Source organism: Rhinolophus sinicus, chromosome 16 (genome assembly GCF_057876585.1).
Source record: "Rhinolophus sinicus isolate RSI-liver-muscle chromosome 16, RSI-T2T, whole genome shotgun sequence".
Taxonomy (NCBI): Eukaryota; Metazoa; Chordata; class Mammalia; order Chiroptera; family Rhinolophidae; genus Rhinolophus; species Rhinolophus sinicus.
The window spans coordinates 139,931,308-139,942,130 of NC_142516.1; the positions used below are offsets into that span (position 1 = coordinate 139,931,308).

The 10,823-nt window shown below is 36.9% G+C and overlaps 1 long non-coding RNA gene across 1 annotated transcript in view; it reads left to right on the forward strand.

The window, feature by feature from the left end:
• The window catches only part of LOC141571298 (uncharacterized), a 91,394-nt gene extending 80,805 nt beyond the window's left edge, over window positions 1-10,589 (forward strand). The window contains exons 2-3 of the long non-coding RNA XR_012496059.2: window positions 4,115-4,244; window positions 5,610-10,589. This is a non-coding gene — a long non-coding RNA (uncharacterized LOC141571298). The remainder of the gene's footprint in view (window positions 1-4,114; window positions 4,245-5,609) is intronic.
• The last annotated feature ends 234 nt before the right edge of the window (window positions 10,590-10,823 follow it).

Below are 10,823 nucleotides of genomic sequence, written 5' to 3' on the forward strand. Positions count from 1 at the left end.
TCCTTTACATCCATGATATTCATCACTAATTTTCATCTTGAGTCTGATTTTGACCTCTAAAAGAAAGAAGGTATTTAATTACTCTGAAATATGAAAGTATTTAATTACCCTGAACTATCAAAGTGTTTAATTACCCTGAAATATGTAGGCTAATAGAATTGTCAATAATATTAATAAGCACTGAGAAAAATTGCTTTCATGTTAATGTTTGTTTCATTCCTACTCAGGTGGGTAGGTTACATATTTGCAGATGATGCCAGCACTAGAGAAAAGCAAAGTGAGCAGCTGGACCAACTCCTATTTAATGAATTAATTCAACAAATATTTATCAAATGTCGTCTATATCACAAGAAGCTAATGGGTGCTGAAAAAAATAAATAAGAAATCAACCCTCCCTCTCAAACTAATAAGAAAGATAAAGAACTTTCTTTAAAAATTGACCAAAGTGAGTGATAAAATATATTTAAAATCCAAGTGCTGTGCAATAATGAAGGAGGAGTAGCTTATTTTGTGATCTGAAAAGGTGACACAATGATACTGAAGGCAGTTGGACCCACGCCTTGAAGAATAGGTAGGGGTTTGCTGAGTAGTAAAGAAAGTACAAGGGCATTCCTGGAAGGGAAACAATAGATTCCGAAAATAGAAGTAAAAGTATACACCATATTCTAGACCCACGATGGAGACAGTAGAATGGATTGGTTTGGAATGAGATGGCCCTGTGTTGTGTCCATGATTTGCTCTTTGGGAGAGGGTTGCCACCCAACAGCTCAGAGGTTTGGTTCAAGAAGTGGGAACTGGAATGATAATAATACTTCACAGGGATAAGAGGATAAAATGAATAAGGGAAGTGAGGTAAAAGGCAAATACATGTTGACTAGGATCATTAGTGCAGGAAGCATTAGTTTATACAATTGGTAGGTTATAGTGGAATTCATCTGTTAACGGTCAGAGCCCCACTGAGAAGGACCTTCCATATTAGCCTAAGGAGAGTGAAGATTGTAGGATAAGCAATGGGGAGACATCAGCATTTTCTTAATTAATTAGGGGGAATTACCTAATGTTATCTGTGTTGTAAATAGTTAACATCATTTGCGATGTGGAAAATGTCCAAAGAGTGCATAGAAGAGGAGAATATTGGGAAGCTCTTGATATTACCCATGCATAAAATGCCAAAAACCCTAAATTAAAATATTTTTCCATGCAAAAGTAATACATACATAGTGTAGAAATTTGAAAATTAGAAAAGAGAAAAGGGGAAAATAAATCAGACATGGCCCTGCCACCTACAGGCAAACACAATCATAAATACCTTGTGTGTTTTGTTGAAGTCTTCTTTTTGTATGAATGTTTCTTGTACACAATTCTGCTCATATTAGATCCTGCTTACAAAATCCCCTAATATCATATCATGTACGTGTTTCTACATTAATATACATTCCTCTTAATCCTCATTTGAAAAGATTAGATAGCTATTGTGAATCTATAATGAACATTTTTGTGCCTTAAATGTTTTCCGTATTTAACAGCTATTTCATAGGATGGATTCCGATGAAAGTGAGATTAATTGATCAAATTATATTTGCATTTGAGAAGTTTGAGTAAATTTGTATGCTGGGGGTTAAGATATGAGATCATCACATACTGATTGATAATAAATAGACAACTATTATTATTTTAAATGTTTGTATTTTGAGAAAATGACATTACTTTTTTTGTTTTAATTGCATTTCTTCAAGAACATTTCTCATATTCTCTCTTGAATATTCCTGTTTATATTATTTGAGTAATACTAAATATTGATAATTTGTCCAACAGTATATTGTTGAGACACAGAGTACTGGAATCTTCCAGTTGATTTACTATGTCTGTAACCCATCCATCCAATCATTCTTCTCATTTATTCCTCTCTCTCATTCATTCAGTAGATTTGAGAACCTATGATGAGGCAATCAACTTTGAATCCTCATTAGCTTCCCTGGCCCCTGCTAGGTTAAGAGCATTACTTGTAGGGAAACCGGGATGTAAAAATGTTTATGTGAGCATGTGAGTAGGAAGATATGGTCTAGTCCAAATTACTTTTGCAATTTTCATTCCTGTCCTTTTTTGAAACCCTCCCTTCTAAGTTATAGATTGAGAAAATGTAAACTTTTTAAAGAGATGACATAGCAAGCTCTAATCTACAAATATGGGAGAAAATAAATTAGTATTAGTTACTTGCTTTCAGAACTGGCAAAATTTAAAACTAGTCAACGTTAGCACTCTGTAAGTAATGTCTTTTGAAGAGAAACTCAAGTGTCACCTTACTTCTCAATGTTGTTTTACCTTTGGTGAATAAATCCACAGTGTTTTTTTTCTCTCTCTCTCCTTGCCTACTTAAGCATAAATTCAGCACCTAGTACAATAAGACAGCAGATGGAAGGAGGTGGAGTGGGGAAAGCCTGCAGTAGAGGAGGCAGGTCAGCCCGCAGGTTGGGAGTTAGATGTCAATGTGGGAAGGATAGACGGTAGTAAGGTTGCTAACTTACGGTCTAGGCCTTTTCAATTAGGAATAATGAAGCGTGAGCCTCTCCCTCAATTGAAACTCTATCCCGACCCTGCCGTTTCCCCACTCAGTCTTTAACTGCACTACACAATACCCCTGGTGCCATGCAAAGCCCAGGGTAGGCTAATGTTCACAGCAGCAAATAATTATCCAAATTAATTAACTTATTTTCTTTTTGTGTAAACATCCATGCTCAAAGCTAATTGTTCATTTAATTAAAGCCTTCAGCCTTAATCAGAGTTACCTTAGAAACAATCCACACATATTTAAGATATAATAACTGTTTTCATTGTTATGTGCCTGAAACCAAGACAGAACCATACAATAAATAAACAATAACTTAAGAGATAGAATCATAAAAAGCAGCACGGTAAAATCACTGTTCATATAATAGCTTCTCCCAAAGAGTTTGATTGGGTTTGGAATGTTTTTTATGTGGAAATGACTTCAGGGATCTTTAGTAGTTATCATTTTTCTCTCATTTTATTTTTAATATTCCACTTTCTGGTTTCTGCCTCTTCAAATAAACACTTTTGGGAATTCAATCTTTGTATGATCATATATTCGTTCAGAACCAACATGAATCTGAATTATGTGAATCATGTTTTAATAAAGTCATATGTTCCAAGTCCTTGAGAATTTTATAGTGAGTTTTGCATGGGGCCTTTCTGGCAGGACCGATTTCAGGTGGTTGGGGCTTGGGGATTGGCTGAGGTGGTAACTGTGTTGGGTGTGGTGGGCTAGGGTACTGTCACTGTCATCCTGGGGTATCTTTGGTTGATGAGCATGCCTGTCTTTAGGTATTACTGTAGTTCCTTCCAAAATATCTGTATCAAAGTTGGCAGGAGACTAAAAACTCAAAATGATCTGGATTAAAGAAAACAAAGGAAATTATTGTCTCTTATAACAAACAAGTTTATGGTAACATTAACTTTATATATGGCTGGATTCAGAGACCAAATCCTGTTATTGGGATGCAACTTCTCGACACCTCTTGGCTCTATTCTCCACAGTGGTAGCTTCATTTTCAGACTTCATGAAATGGCAAAAGACTACCACCAGTTCCATCAACATTCAAATCTCACAGAGAAAAGAGAGTTCCACCTTTCTCAACAGTCCTAGTAAAAGTCTCGTTTGCTCTGCATGGGTCATGGCCATCCACGAATCAGGCGCTATGGCCTGAGGGATACAATGAGCTCATTGGGCAGGAATGCGTTACAAGCCACTGCACCCCAAGGATTGGGGTTGAGGTCAACTCTAGTGGAAATTTCATGAATTGAGATTAAGAAGAGGGAGTTTTTCTGGAATTGAGATTCCAGAAAAAGAAATTATTATCAGAAGAACCTTAAATGGTTGCAAAATAGCAAAAATAACAAGTCTTCATCTGGAGGTGGGGATGAAAGTGAGATTATGTGACAAATATTTACAAAAGCAGTCAATTCACACTCTTTTAAATAGTGTCTCCTGGAGTCTTTCCTTGCTCTTAAAAATGGCAATGGGTGTTGGTAATATATCTTAAAGAGCTGATTTTCCACCTGCCTGTTTCCCATATCTGTGCTATGTTTGGAACAGGATACCCGAATTCTGTCTCCTACTGGTCAGATGACTGAGAATCAGAGACTCGGTCTTCACATTGCAAAATAAGGACTATCATGTGTATTCTGCCAGCTTCTCAGGGATTGTTTGAGCATCAGACAAGAAGGTACAGTACTTTGTTAATAGCACATGTATTATGATTGAACCAAACAAAACAGAAGATCCTTAAGCCACTATGTTCTAGACTCTGGACAGTCTGCTCCTAAATATACATGGTAATATGATTTCTTTCTGTCCTAATTCACTAATCCTGGGACTTCTGAGAAGATTCACGAAGCAACATCAGTCATTGGCATAAGATTTCAATCTCTTGGACAGCACCAAGACCCAAACTAGAACATTGTTGGTTATGTTATAGAACTCGGCTTCTGTCTCAAACCTGCACTTGAAAGGGCTTTTTAGAAAGAACCCCACTTTAGCTTGAAAGACACACAGAGACTGAAAGTATAGTGATGGAAAAAGATATTTCATGGGGAAAAAAAAAAAAAAAGCTGAGGTAGCAATACTTATGCCACACAAAATAGACTTTAAAACAAAGGCTCTAACAAGAGACAAAGAAGGACCCAGTAATACTACTTCTGGTTATTTATCTGAAGAAACCCAAAATACTATTTCAAACAATCCATATGTTTATTGCCGCATTATTTACAAACAGCTAAGATATGGAGGCAACCTGGATGCTCATCAATGGATGAATTTGTAAAGAAGAGGTGGCATATTTATACAATGGAATATTACTCAGCCATAAAAAGTAATGAAATCTTGCCATCTGTGACAACGTAGATGGAATTGGAGGGTGTTGTGCTAATGGAGTAAGTCAGACAGAGAAAGATAATTGCCATATGATCTCACTTATATGTGGAATCTAAAGAATAAAATAAATGAACAAACAAAGCAGAAACAGAGTCATAGATACAGAGAACATTTTGATGGTTGCCAGCTAGGACGGAAGTTGGGGGTGTGTGTGTGAAAAAGCTGAAGGGATTAAGAAGTACAAATTGGTAGTTACAAAATAGTCATGGAGATGTAAAGTACAGCATAGGGAATATAGTCGATAATATAATAACTATGTATGGTGTCAGAGGGGTACTAGATTTACTAGGGTGATCACTTCATGTCTAATCACTGTGTTGAACACCTAAAACTAATATAACATTGTATGCCAACTGTAATTGAAAAATAAGAAAATTATTACCCTCCTCCAAAAAAAGAAACCCATCCTCATATGTGGGATTTCCAATGAAGTCCATCGGAGAAGTCTTCTTTCCTGAAAGAAATTTGATAGCTAGCTGGAAAAAGAGGGTGATAGAGAAATGAAGTTAGATTATGGAGGATCTTGGAAATTGAGCTCAGGAGTTTATACTTTTTGCAGGTGGTGGGAACCCAGGAATATTCCTTGAAGAACTGAGTAATATGATGGACTTGGTTTTCACTGAGAAAATTCTGACTGATATTTTCTGTGTGTAATCAGTGTGGAGGAAATCCATCCCGCCATCCTCATGGTGGTGAAGTGCTGATCAGATCTAGGAGGACAAGCTATGGAGAAGCCGAAGAAGAGATGGCATACTCAGAAGGGAAGGCTAAATGACTTGTCTGATTGGTCCCTTTCAAGCCTCTGAATGGAACAGTCTCTTGTTGTCCTCTGCCCATGTTTTCTTCATAAAAAATTGGCTTTCCTTCTACTGCCAATGTGGGTAAGGTATTGGTTGACAAGTTGGGGATTACACTAAATGAGCAAGTGCTCTCGTCTCATGGCTTTGGGACTTAAGCCAATCCCCGGGCACTATTTCTTTCAGCTGCCTCTTTAGGTAGGGCCAGCTGAAATACTCACAACCATCCATAGGTCATCTCTTTGCCTCTCCAAATATCTCTTATTACTGAGGACTAAAATAAAAGTGTGCTGTGATACCACCTATGGCCCCGTGTTTCACAGATGGGCCCTACGGCGTAGGTGTCAGCCTCTAGGTATTTCTGAAGTAAAGTGCTGAAAGGCAGGGTAAATCTGTGACTTCTACCTCAGCCAAAGAACTGAATAGCAGAAACCAGAGAGACTGCAAAGTGGCATTTTGACTAATAGAATCATTGAGTTGATGATGCCCTTCAACATGGAACTAAATTTTACCCATGTTGCTTCTTAAGGGAATTACGTTGAAATATGCATAATGTGTCATATACTCCAGCCATCTTGGAAAGCAAAACAGTAGCAATATTTGTTTTAATCATCCTAAATGCTGACATAGCCAAATCATGACTAAATTCCACATCTAAATGTGCGAGAAATGATGCCATAAGCAGCTTGGCCCAGTATCGCTTACAAAACCCAAATCTCAATCGGTATTGGTTGAATGAGTAAAGAACAAACTTCTTTAGGTCACCAACTGCTAAATGAAGAAGGACTTGAAGTTTTATTTTAAATGTGCTTATAGCTTACTAGAAAAAAGGCTAATTAGGACAATGTCAGTCATCTTGTTGAGTATTAAGCAAGGTGTGTGCTTTCAATAGTGTAAATGGCAATAATGACATGAACAAAACACCTTAGAGTGATTTTAAGAATATCAAAATCATTTCATCGGTCCCAAGTGCTGGTTTCTTTGCAGACTTTTCCCATGGACACATGGAAATGAAAACATATTTGATCATCAACCAATTAACTGATATAAGGTACCTCTGTGTGATCTAGTAGAAAGAAGAGGGGCTTCTAAGTCTGGGAGACGTCTGTGAATTCCAGTCCAGCTCTATCATTTATGGCTGTTTGGCTTCTGAAGCCTTAGTTTTCTCATCTGGGAAATGATGGTGCAGGGTTAAGCTGGAGAGTGGTATAAAAAGCATCTGAAATGTGGGGAATAGATATAAATTTCCTCAAACTCCCCTTTCAAAAATATTGCTAGCTTTCAAAAACAGTATAAGCAAAGTCTGAAGAAATGCAAATCCTTTTGTTCTCTTTGCTTGCTTTTCTTAGCTTTCTTTTTTATTGACACTTCTCATTGTTTGTTCTTTTTTGGTTCATTCCTGGCTGTCCTTGTATGTTTAGATTGCTCATTATTAATTTATTTTTGCCTTATTGGTAAGTTGATGATTCATAGTGCTTCCAATGGACTTTGCTGGAGTATCCTTACTGGAGGGCAATGCAAATCTTCTGGGGGTCATACCATACCTGGACCGCAGAGGGCCGGCTCAGACATCTGTGTGTTTTAGTCAACAGGGGAGCGACTGGAAAGGGCGTGCTATGATAGCTCGGAGTAAATAGGGAATTCATTGACTCTGTCCACTACATGTTCAGCTTTCCTAGTACGCCATCCACCTCCTTTTAGTTGGCTCGTTATCCTTATGGCGTTCTTAGGAATGCAGCAAGCTAGGGGCGGTATTGAAGCTGATGGACTGTGAAGTACTGAAAAGAAGAAGCAGGTGTCAAAGCAAGTGAATTATATGTTTTATAGTTTTCCCATCTTAAGAGTTTTCAGAGTTACGGCCAGTCTGTGTTTGAGCCTCCAACTGAATTTACTTTATGAGTGGGGAAGGCAGTGGAACCATCCCCAGAACTGGGTGAGGCAGAACCCTCTGGGAGAAGCTAGTACAGCCTTCACCTTTGGAGAGGAGGAGAGGGGTAGGAAAAGGGCTTGCTTCTCTGAAGATTCCAGCATCTTCCAAACAGCCCAGCTCCCCATCTCTGTGGGTGGGAAAGACCCACAATGTTCCAGAATAGTTGGCTGAGGTCTACTTCTGATTCAAAGTTCAGTCATTCAGAATTAGCCCGGGGTGAGGAAGATGTCATGGGGTTGGATGTTCTAGTTCCCAAAAGCTGGTGACTTCTCCAGGATGGGATTGTAATGCCACAAACATGAAGGTACTACAATATTTCAGAGACAATGAAGGAAGGAATTTCATGAGGTTGGAGTAACGGGGCTAATCTGGAGTTTGTGCAATGGACATTTCTGTACTTTGGTTGTTTTTTAATTTTATTTTGTTTTTACTTTGGAATGTAATTAACTGTTTTATTTTAACTTGATCAGTTTTTTTTTTCTTCAATCAATCCTTGTTCATGGTCTAGAGAAAAAAACAAAACTACAGATAAGTAGAAATGCCCCATATCTCTATTTGATCCCAATACCTACAGATACACACTGCAATCATTTCTCTCTCTCTCTCTCTCCCTTTATTGATTTGAAGATATCCATATAATTATAACCAACTTTATTATTTGCTTTCGCACCAAACAATATAACTTCAAAACTTGTTCATGGCTTTACATATTTTCTCTTATGTAATTTTTAGTGGCTGTGGAGCTGTCTATAATGTAAGTCTCAATCATTTAATTATGCCACAGCTGCTGGACACTCAGCCTTCCGCCAATTATTTTCTATTATAAACAGCACTTGAGTAAGCATATTTAAAACTTGGTGAACATTAGTCTCAGTTCACATCTTTAAGTAAAATCCTGAGATAAAGGGGAATTGCTGAGTTTTTGGTATGCCTACTTTTAATGTTTTTACATATATTGCCAAACCACGCTTCTAGATGTTACAACAGCAGGTTTAATTTCTTTTTAAATAACATTTTCTTTCTGAATGAAGATTTTCAGTTGATTTTGAATCAGAAAATTGCTTTCATAACTTTAACATCTATAGCATAAGATCATTCACATAATTCACAGAAATGACAGCAGACAACAAATGTAACTTAAGGAAAAGGAGAAGGCATTTTAAGAAAAGAAAAAAAAAGATGAAAAAAACAAACCCTGAACTATGAAGGTAAGGTTTATTGACCAGGGGATCTGATAGCCCATAGATGGTATAAAGACCCTCTTTCACCCAAAACTCCTTGCACATCTTGAACTCTCACCACGCTTACATTTTTCCATACTTACTATATTTGGGGGCATATAATTAAGTTATTTGTATACTTTTCATAACTAGATCACAAGTTCCTGGATGCTACACCACTGCCATTGTCATCTTTATTTTGCCTAAATACTTAGCAGAATGCTTGTACATCAGAGGCATTGAAATGCTTGTTGAATGGATAAACGCATTATTAGTTTTTTCAGATTACTCCTCAAAATGTGAACTTGTAGTGTTTGCTGAAGATACATGTTAACGTCTTTTAGCATTCCGGAAGTGGATAGGAACACTTGCAGGAAGATATGTAAGCCATTTGCCAAAACCATTTCTGGTGAAAGGAACATATCTATTACCCATCAAAGAAAACCCCACCCCAAGCCTTTTTATACTGAAGTTCAATTAGTCTCAATTCAACTGAAGTGTTAAAGAAGCAAGAAAGGTTATCTTTCTTTTCTTATTTGAGTTTTATGTTAATTTGTCATTTGATTGTATTTAGAGAAGTTCCTTTAGTGCCTTTTTCTTTTCTTTTCTTTTTGGGAGTCTATTTAGGGTATTGGGAGAATTGTGACAAATATTTCTTCTTATTTGTTCTGCTTGGTTGTCAATGTGCAAATATAAAGTTTGTTTCTTTCTAATGGTTATAAATGCTTGAGAAGAAATACCTGGAAAGAATAAACAGAGTCTAGCCACTTGTTTGCTTCCCCTAAATTAGAATGTTTGCCTCTATGAACTGAGTGACACAAATGATAAAACTCTGGAAAAGTATCAACATTTCTTAAATAACATATTATGGGTGGGCTTTCATAAAAATGTTTTCTACAATAATTTGCTATGAAAAAATATGGTAGTCTGTGCAGAATGAAGTTGATTTTAGACAATCGAATGCGTAAAATATATTTAAGATTGAGTCTGTTGTAGACACAGCCCTTATTTAAGGCAATCGTCAGAATTTATTTTAAAAATTGTGTGGTAAATGATTTTTGTGATTTTTTTTTAAAACTGTGTTGAAGTTTTGACAAGCTTTTGGCCTATTCCCATGAGTCTCCATCTGGGCGCTCAGAATGATTCCCTCCTTCATTTAGCATTTGCTCTCAGACATCATTCCCTTACACAGAGCACTGTGGGTTGAGAGGGATAAAAAAAACACTTTGTTTTTTGCTGTCAAAAGCATTGTGAAAGCAAGTTTCCCCTTTCCCTAGGAATGTAATTAAAGACGTTGATAACCTTAAAACACATTCTTTTCATATATTATTTGAGTTCTATTTATGTGTCCTGTTTGGAACCAGGATATATTCTAGTTAATAAAACATTCTGATTTCTTGAACGTCTTTTGTTGAATGCTTAATGTGCATCAGTTACTGTGGAAAGAGGTTAATATATGATTTTCTTTCATCTTTATAACAACCCTCGGAAGTATTTAGTCTTATAAGAATTCTTATCACAATGGGAAATTGAAACTCAGAAAAGTTAAGTGACTATCTCTGCTTCTGGTTAACTTATATAAACCTTGTAATTCATAGCTTTTTCATTTATAAAACTAGCGTAATGATAATAACTCCTGAGAATATTGGTGTGATGTGTAAATGAGGTCATGGCTGAGAAGAATAGAGCACAATCATGGGCAGATGTTAAATGCTGAGTAAATTTCTAGTGGTTACTTTTAATAGAATAAATCTTGATTTTTTTCCCCCAAGAACAACATGTATAAATCCCAGATTCTGCTGCACACATGTAACCTACTGGGGAATGACTGACAGGGAAGCATCGTCACTTTCTGCCAGCTGGTGACCAGCAACTGAGGTGAAAAGACAACACTGAGCCCCAGCAGTTTTGCACTTTGCTTTCAG